The sequence below is a fragment of the Montipora foliosa genome, chromosome 8 (assembly GCF_036669935.1).
Source record: "Montipora foliosa isolate CH-2021 chromosome 8, ASM3666993v2, whole genome shotgun sequence".
NCBI classification, from domain to species: domain Eukaryota; kingdom Metazoa; phylum Cnidaria; class Anthozoa; order Scleractinia; family Acroporidae; genus Montipora; species Montipora foliosa.
In genome coordinates this window covers 36,856,581-36,865,158 of record NC_090876.1, presented here as the reverse complement: position 1 = coordinate 36,865,158, position 8,578 = coordinate 36,856,581, and the positions used below count along the sequence as shown (strand labels likewise).

The 8,578-nt window shown below is 37.7% G+C and overlaps 1 pseudogene; it reads right to left on the bottom strand.

Moving 5' to 3' along the window:
- Positions 1–847: 847 nt before the first annotated feature.
- LOC138012422 (QRFP-like peptide receptor) lies at positions 848–4,498 on the bottom strand (annotated as a pseudogene).
- Between the last annotated feature and the right edge of the window lie 4,080 nt (positions 4,499–8,578).

Genomic DNA, 8,578 nt, shown 5'->3' with positions numbered 1-8,578 from the left:
GCAGGAAGGGTTCACAGGCCTGTTGGAAGCGTGCTTGAGTTTCAACAAAATGAGGCCCAAAATCAGTGAAAACTTGTGACGCAGATGAATAATAAAGCAGCTGCTATTTCCAAAATGATGGAATTACCTGGTGATAAATAACGTCGTACGCGTCTTGGAGAGTAAATTTTGACTTTGCATAAACAAGAGTTGGGCGATTGTGATCTTTGTTTTGACTTCGCTCATTTCATTGTCAAACTTTATAGCACTTGACAGAAAAAGAAACTTACAAAAACCCGGTATCTTGCCATCATTTGACACAGATGCTTCACTGTTTGGCGAGTAAACATGCCGCGGTAACTCAATCACGACGCCCGCTGAATTCCGGCCATGTCACTTTCGATTTTGCAATTTACTTGAACGTAGCAAAAATCTCCCAAAATGTTTGTCGCTGATCGTAACTTTTTATATTCTATATTCACGGTTCAAAATTAATGTTGTTTTCATGTCGTAAATATTTTATTCTCGATCGACCGTCCGAGAAACTTCCTTCTGCTCTTTCTGAAAACTGTGTATCAATATTTATTTGCTTTTTCATCAATATTTAATTTGCATAAAGCAAGCTAACAGAATCTGTACCTTGCTGAGTTCGCATTTGTTAGCGTTAATAGTATTTTCGGTCAGATGTTTCTGTTTTCCATGAGGGGTTTATTGTTTTGGTCTCCCATCCCAACACTAACCCCGCGAAACAGGGCTTGACTTCAGTGAAGTTTAGTATTACAAAATTTTCGGATGCTCATAGGGCACACTTGTGGTGAAAAGAAGTTGTGAGGGAACTTGAAAATTATCAACATGTCAGCCCAGAAGCCAATGTTTCTCGCTTCTCTTTTATTTGTTATTCTTCAGAGACTGGAATGCTGTATTTCAATACCACACAATTCAGTGCCTTCTGATTTTCTGTAGCACGTACCACAGGCAAGCCAGTGTATGCTTCACAGAAGCATCTAGTTTACAATGGATTTCAGTGCTGTGAAATTCATTTCAGTACCTTTCTTACAAAGCTTTTTAAAGCTCTTCAGTTTCATAGCTCATCGCTCAGTGTAGTTATTCATATATTAAATGTTCTCACATTGTTCTCATGTCTTCATTCCTCAAACCCTGCATTGCTGTGAATGTTTTCGTTAACGGGAGATGAGAAGACGTCGCTTCTTGGTTGGGACGATGGCGCATGTGACAACTCCACCGCCTCTTGATTCACACTTTGAATCCCATTGTGTAAGTCAGTGGCAAGCTTTTGGTCGTCGCTGCCTACAGCGTCAAACAATTCATTTTCGAAGCATATTCGGCGAATTTCCGAATCCCATCGCGTTGGAGTATTCCAGTCGTCCACGTCTTTCATTTCCAAGATTGTATTTTGTCCGAGGCTTGAAAATGATAAACCCCTAAATCGGTCATCGTCGTTCCCCACTCTGTTAGCCAATATAGCCATGGGATTTTCACTTAACGGCATTGAAATAGTCCTTCGGTGATCGTCTACAGTCAAACTTTTTGACTGCTTGCGTCTTTTGGTTTGCCTCGTGAAGCCTCACGATTCGACGCCTTTGCTCGACTTCGTAGTTGCAATTACAACGCAGGGCGTTTTTGAATGCTGTTCTAAAGTTCTTGTTAAGAACAGCGTAAACTAGAGGATTTGCAACACTGTTCAGCAGAGCCAGAAAATTGGCAACGAAAACAAACAAATTTGGTGGGACATAATTCGGTCTTGGAGGGAAAATATTCAAGAGTTTGTTAATAATGTATGGAAGCCAACAGAGGGTAAATAGAGCAACCACGAGAAGTAACATTTTAATTATCTTTCGTTTGCTCAGAAGCTCTTTAGCTTTGTTCTGACACGTCTGTTCCCCTGGATGCTGGCGTTTGTACAAATGGAAGCCAATTAAAAAGTACACAACTGAGATCTGTAACACGAACAAAAAGTAACAAGATACGCGGTACATTTGGTACGAATGCGTTTCTTGGGGAGTGTCCCAAGATTCAATACACATAACTTCTTTCTTGCCGTCTTTCATCGTGGGTTTCGTGTCGTGATGAAGAAGCGACGGAAGAAGAAGAAGCGGGGAAACAAACCAAATAAAAGCGACTAGCATCTTAGCTCTAGTCTTCGTGATGAATTTTCTCATCGGGAAAAAAACAGAGAGAAAACGATCGTACGATATAGACAACAGGCTCAGTGCCGACGCCATAACGGACATGTGCACCAAAAAAGACACGATTCTACAACCTGCTTTCCCAAACGGCCAGACAGGCCAAGTTAACACATAGTACACATAAAACAGCGGCATACATATCGATGTTACAACGAGATCCGCTGCCGCCAACGATGCAATAAAGTAATTGGTTGTAGATCGCATGTTTCGGTTGATGATCACGGATATTATAACCAGGAAGTTTCCGAGCGTACCCAGTATTATGGAGCCGATGTTAGCGATGCTTAAGGCAATAACTGCTGATAGAGGACTGTTTGATTGTGTAGTAGGGGATTCGCTTGAGTTGGTCGTGAAGTTTCTGGCAAGTGCTTCGTTTTTAAACAAGTTATCCATCTCCTTGAGCTTGAGTTAAAGACGCAAGTTTCACTTTTTTGTTTGCTGAGATGTTACAAGGTTGTCATTGACTGAAGCTGGTGGTTTCCTCCTTGGTGAAAAAAAACTGCAAAAACAAATAAAATGAGAAATTACTGAGTCAGTTGTCGCCAACCAATCTGTACAACTGACAAAAATAGAACCAAAGGCAATAAGTCATGATTTTTCGTTGATAACTTGTAATTCTTTTAAAAGTACCGGTTCTTTCAACGAGACAATCAATCTCCATTTCAAGTTACCTGCACGTTCAATCTTCAAATTGCAACTTTATGAATTCCACATTTGTGATTGATATCAATAATAGTTTTTCCTTTCTTCAGGACAAGACCTGAATTATACGGCGAAAAGTGGAAACATTTGTAAACGTGGACATCAGAGCTTCCTTTTATTGCAATGACAGTGGATTGACGTCGTAAAGCCGGAGTTTATTTATATACGATAAATAAGTTCGGTTTATTTGTGACGGTTTAGTACTCTGTGACATCTGCTCGGTTTAAAGTTCAATTGAAATTGTTCGTGATTATCACAACCAACAACAAACAACTTTGTTAGCGTTCAAAGCAAAAGACGATATTGAAATTTAAATCTTAAGAATCAAAGGGGATTTCCGCGAGATATCTAAAAGACGCCCACGAATTTTTTTAGCCGCAAAAACCAAGAAAGTTAGAGAGGTCAACGAGTTTAACGAGTTTTTTCTTCAACTTTATTTTGATTTCCTGTTTAACCCAAAAATATTTTAAGATAAATCTCCAAACATGACTTGAGATATATATACGATGACAACTTGATATTGTCGTAGGGACGATATTGCATGTCTTCCCCAGTGTAAAATTCGCCAACGCATATTAACACGAAAACATAAATGCGTACAATTATTGATTTCGATTACGATCGATGAAGTAAATACCTTTCGGATATCGTAAAGTGATGAATTCACATATCAGTTAAAAAATTGGGGTTAACAGATCAGCGGGGAAGCGAGATTCAGCGTAAATTCGTGCTGGTGAAAAAATATAATTAAGGCTTCTCTTTGAGAGATTTCGCTTTACGCTCTCTTGATTCTCAATAACAATGACTATATCGTAATGGATGCATTGTTTTTAAATATAGTTTCTTTTGCAGTTCTCTAATGTGCAAAATTGTTTTCCTTAGGATTTCGTGCTGTTTGAAAATCTAATGACATGTCTGCGAAAAAATGGATTTTTGACAAATTTACAAGCGGGCCACTAAAAGGTTTCATTAAGAGTTATTTACGCAATTTGTTGACAAATGGCAATTTTGACAGGAAAGCCACGTTACTGTGCAATTCAATTTCTCCAGGAAACTCGTCTGCTGTTAGTTTAATCCAAGTTCATGGACTACGTTTCAAATTTTTTCACGTATCTCTCCGTAGAACAGTAATGAAATATGGCAAAAGTACACGACAAAGACGGTTTCCTTCTTTTTCGAAAGAGGTAAACAGTCGTTTGGATTTGTGTCACATTTGCATCAAGATGAATAAAAGTGATTGAAGATGATAGTTAACGAAATAAGAAAATATTATTCCAAAAGCAAAATCAAAAGTTAAACATTTTGCTTCGCTGGCGCTAAACAAATCTTTCTTAATTAAATTAATGATCAACAGTTTGCTCGCAAAAATGGTTCGTTTAAACGTCGATTTTCAAATATTCGTGCAACAGTTGACGTGGTAATAAAAAAACGAACCTGTGTTTGCCAATTTCATTCAGCCTTTTAAACGCCACATAACTTGTATCGACCAATTCCTGTTATGGCGAAATCACCGTATCACTTCCTTGAAATGCTAAGTTCACCTTCGAGTGTCTGTCAGACCCAAAAGTTCAATATAATGACTGCACGACATAAGCATCTGGGATTAGTGATTCTCGAAACGCTCACTTTGGCATATTTGCTCATGCTGTGACGTTGGCGGCTTCCTTGCCACGCCCAAGAACGAAAGTAGAAAGACATCTCGGTCGAATGACACATTCTAGAGCTTTGCACTTGTACACTTGTTGACATTACCAACCCTAAAGCTGACGAAAATTATTTGATCTGCCATTTTCTTAAAGCTGGTTGGCTGCGGGTCGTTTTGTTTTTTCAATCAGCACCACAACTAATTGGTGAAAAAATATCTATGGTGGGTATATAGTTTTGTTTCGATTTTGTCACGAACCTATCATGTCCTATATCATTTCATCAGTGATCCACCCGCGAACCCGGGCCTAAAGGGAAAGAACGTTCTAATAATAATTAGAATAATAAAGATGATGATGAAGATAATACTGTAATTATAATAATCAAAATAATTTAAGCTCTATTTGGGGGTTAAAATCTCCAACGACGACGTCGATCGACACCAAGGTGTCTGTAAGATACAATTGGTTAAATTATCCCGAGATAAGTCCGAGGATGACTTTTCTCTTCCGTATATAACGCTCACTTCAAATATACATTCGCAATAGCTTGCATGCGCGGTTGGAACTCAAATGTGCCTTTATTCCCTGATCCCTGCAAATCTACAATAAAGTTCGCGCACTACAAAAATCATCGACTTTAAGGTAATTACATCTGACTGTGGTGCTGTGCTGTGCTGCTGGATGGGCGCCTTGTACACATGCTTTGTTTCCGCGCTATGAAAGCTGATTAGCCATGCACAAGGCCAGTTTGTTTGTTGCGAATTGCGCGCAGAAACCAAAATTTCAAGCTCTATGGAAAACGTTGGCACGCAACGGTGAACTTTCGACAACATTCAACAAAATTCAGTTCTTAGATCAATGTTTGGTATGTTTTAACGAGGTAGTAGAGATCAGTGGTAAGGGCGAGACTCGCACTGACCACTCCTTGGATTTTGTTTCTGGTAGTGCCTAGTTCAACTTCTCGGCTGCGCTTGCAAATAGCCGACTGGTTTGCTTCCGGCCAGTTGGGACATTTGTTGTTTTGTGTTCTGTCGTTTCGTTGATTTTTTTTTTTTGATTGGCCCTAAAAAGCCCCTATGGGGAGTTTACAATTAAGTATGTATTGTATTGTATTTATGTATTAAGTTAAATAAGTGTGACGATGACGTTTTCGTCGCTGTCGAAACTCTTCGTCCCTAATATTCTAAAGCAACATCATTCTACAATTTATCTTGATAAGTTAGAATTTCTTAATACAAATACCAATTTTACTCGAGGATACTTTTATAACTGTCATGCATAAAGTCTTGTAACCTTCAAAGGACAAAACAACTTTCAAGTCTCTACCACCACGTCATCACTAGCTGTCGCACGTCATGTCCTTGATTTAATGACGCAAAATTAGTCTATAAGGAATAATCCCAAACAACAAGCTCTGATGAAACATTTTCTCTAGTTCCTTAATTCCCGACACTTACTTAACGAAGATAAGTGCATGGTCTCAGTTTTCCTGACTCAAGTGGTTTTACGTCATTAAAACAATGTGGCATTCTAAAGCCCACCTAAGAGATGTTTGAGATTCAAATTTTTCTAAAGGACGAGATTGGTTTGGTTAAATTCAAAAACTCCTTCACAAATCCAACATCATATGATTTCTCGAAAACAATCGTCGTTCACAACCAAAAAGCAGCAACAAAGAACTGTCATGTCTATATTTAACGAAGGACAGAAGATTAAGACATTTCTAAACTGAAAAGCAAGGCATTCGTTTGACTGCGTTCCAAAGAAAAACTAAGAATTTTATCCATGAACTACAAAACGTATAAAAAGTATGCATAGGAAATCGTATGAACGAGAGTGCATTTCGTGATTTGTGGGCACGAGTGATGTTTTCAAAGTTCTCAAAATTGCACGAGCCATAGACGAGTGCAATTTGAGAACTTGAAAAACATCATGAGTGACCATAAATCACAAAATGCACTTTCAAGTTCATACGACTTTTTAGTTATTATATACTCAAAAAAAAAAAACTCAATCTCTTTGTTTCCATAGAAACTTCCATATTGCACACTATAACCTATTTATGCATTCGTCATTGACCAATCAGAAACGCGATATTTTGTTGAGTATGTAATAATACCAAATACTGAGAGGACTGACAATTGGCGAGCATCGCGTTAACGGCAAAAGGCAAACACATCAGGCTGGAATTTGCAACTTACAGCTGAAGTATTAGAAAAACTACCTTGATTTTAGTGATTTCTCTTTCCTGTTAGCTACAGATATCACTGAGGCGACTTCTCAAGGGGAGAGAGAAAAGTAAGAATAAGAGAATTGTCTTTCTTTTATAACAACAACCAGTCTTCCATTTCAACGTAAACACGATGCTAAATCTCTCTCTGATTATGTACAAAGCTGCCTCGAAGCTCTGGCTCTAAAGGGAGCCTCCACTATGACTAATGAATATTTTTAAACCCAACAAAATTATGTTTGCAGCGAAAAGGGTTCGTCAATTTTCTTTAAAAAATATTTAAATCGAAGTAGAAAAAGAATTTTAGAATCACCTATTTTTACTTTCAAATTTCCCGGGAGCGGCCATCTTGAATATTTGTGACGTGTTACGGTTCGCCCTTATTGTCACGTGACACTTATTCAATGATGGCGACGCACGGGATATTTGAAAACCAAAACAAGCGTTTTTGAAATTCATTTATTTAGGATACAAATGCTTTCAATGGAAAAAGTCCAAGCAATTTTAATTGTATACATTATGTTCTGTGCTTTAAAGTTATTATCTTATTTTAGTGGAGGCAGGTAACGAGTCTTTTTCGACTTTTCTCTCTAACCAAACAACACTCGCCGGGGCAGAGTTGCGAAATGTGCGTGAATTTTTCAGTTACGCTGAGTGTAGGAAGAATTGACTAACAACCTAATTTGTTAGCAGCAAGATTATCAGAAACTTTCAGACACTCGACTTTTAGGGAAAAATAAAAACATTTCAGTCAGTGATGAATCCTAAATACATTTCGCAGAAACTGCTAAAAATTGTTAAATGGTAGCCTTTTAAAAATCATATCATCTTTCCTAAATCGTGGGAGCTCGTACAATCTTTCAAGTTTCAAGTTTCTGCAATTAATATTCCCCAGTCGCCGAGCCAAATTTAAAATGTGCCACTTAGCACATCTCAAGTAACATAAATTGAAATTAGCGTTGAAGCTGAAGCTAGGTCAATATATTCGTGTTCATCCACTTTGAAAACGAGCAATCGAAAAGGTTTTTAGAGTAATTTTTCAACGCAAAAAATACCTACAATTATTTTGCACTAATGGCAAGGAAACTAAAGGCGTCACTACTTTTGATTAAAATGGCATATTTTGCAAGCGAGTGGACCAATTATCAGGAGCTGAAAATGGCTTTTTTTAATGTCTGATTTGATGTATATAAAATTAGTCACACAAAAGTGATTTTACTCAATTTTGTTCGGTTTTGTTTGTTTTCGCCAAATGGATATGCAAGTTCTTACATTGACTTTGATAATACAAAACACTGATGCACAAATTTAAGAATTTTACAAATAACCTGACATCTGTCACTGCTAATTTTATTCTGAAAAAAGTGCTGGTCAAGTTTCATGGAAGCTTCTGACTGGGCGAACTTGCCAGGCTCACGCGCTTACTGCGACAGACCCAGTAACAAATACTTGACAGTGCACAGAAAAATCGATAGTTTGTCAGTGGATTCCCATGTAGTTTTCGAAAAAAGATAATCTCAGAAAAACTGACCTTGATTTTCGAGACTGAGTATATTGAGTGTACTCTGCGTGTGTTAAGATTTAGGGTTCTGTTTAGGGTGAGGGCTAAGAACCCGAGTTCGAGTCTTGAAATTTTCAGACCCTTTTTTTCATCCAGTTTTTCTTTTATAAATGTTTTTTTTTTCCTTTTTTGTCTTAATTTTTGTTAATTTTTTTTCTTAGTTTGTTTCTTTTAATTTTCTTTGAAGTGAAGTGTGTAGTCGACCGTTATAAATGGCATCGACCGTTTCAAATGGCAACGACCGTTTACGAAA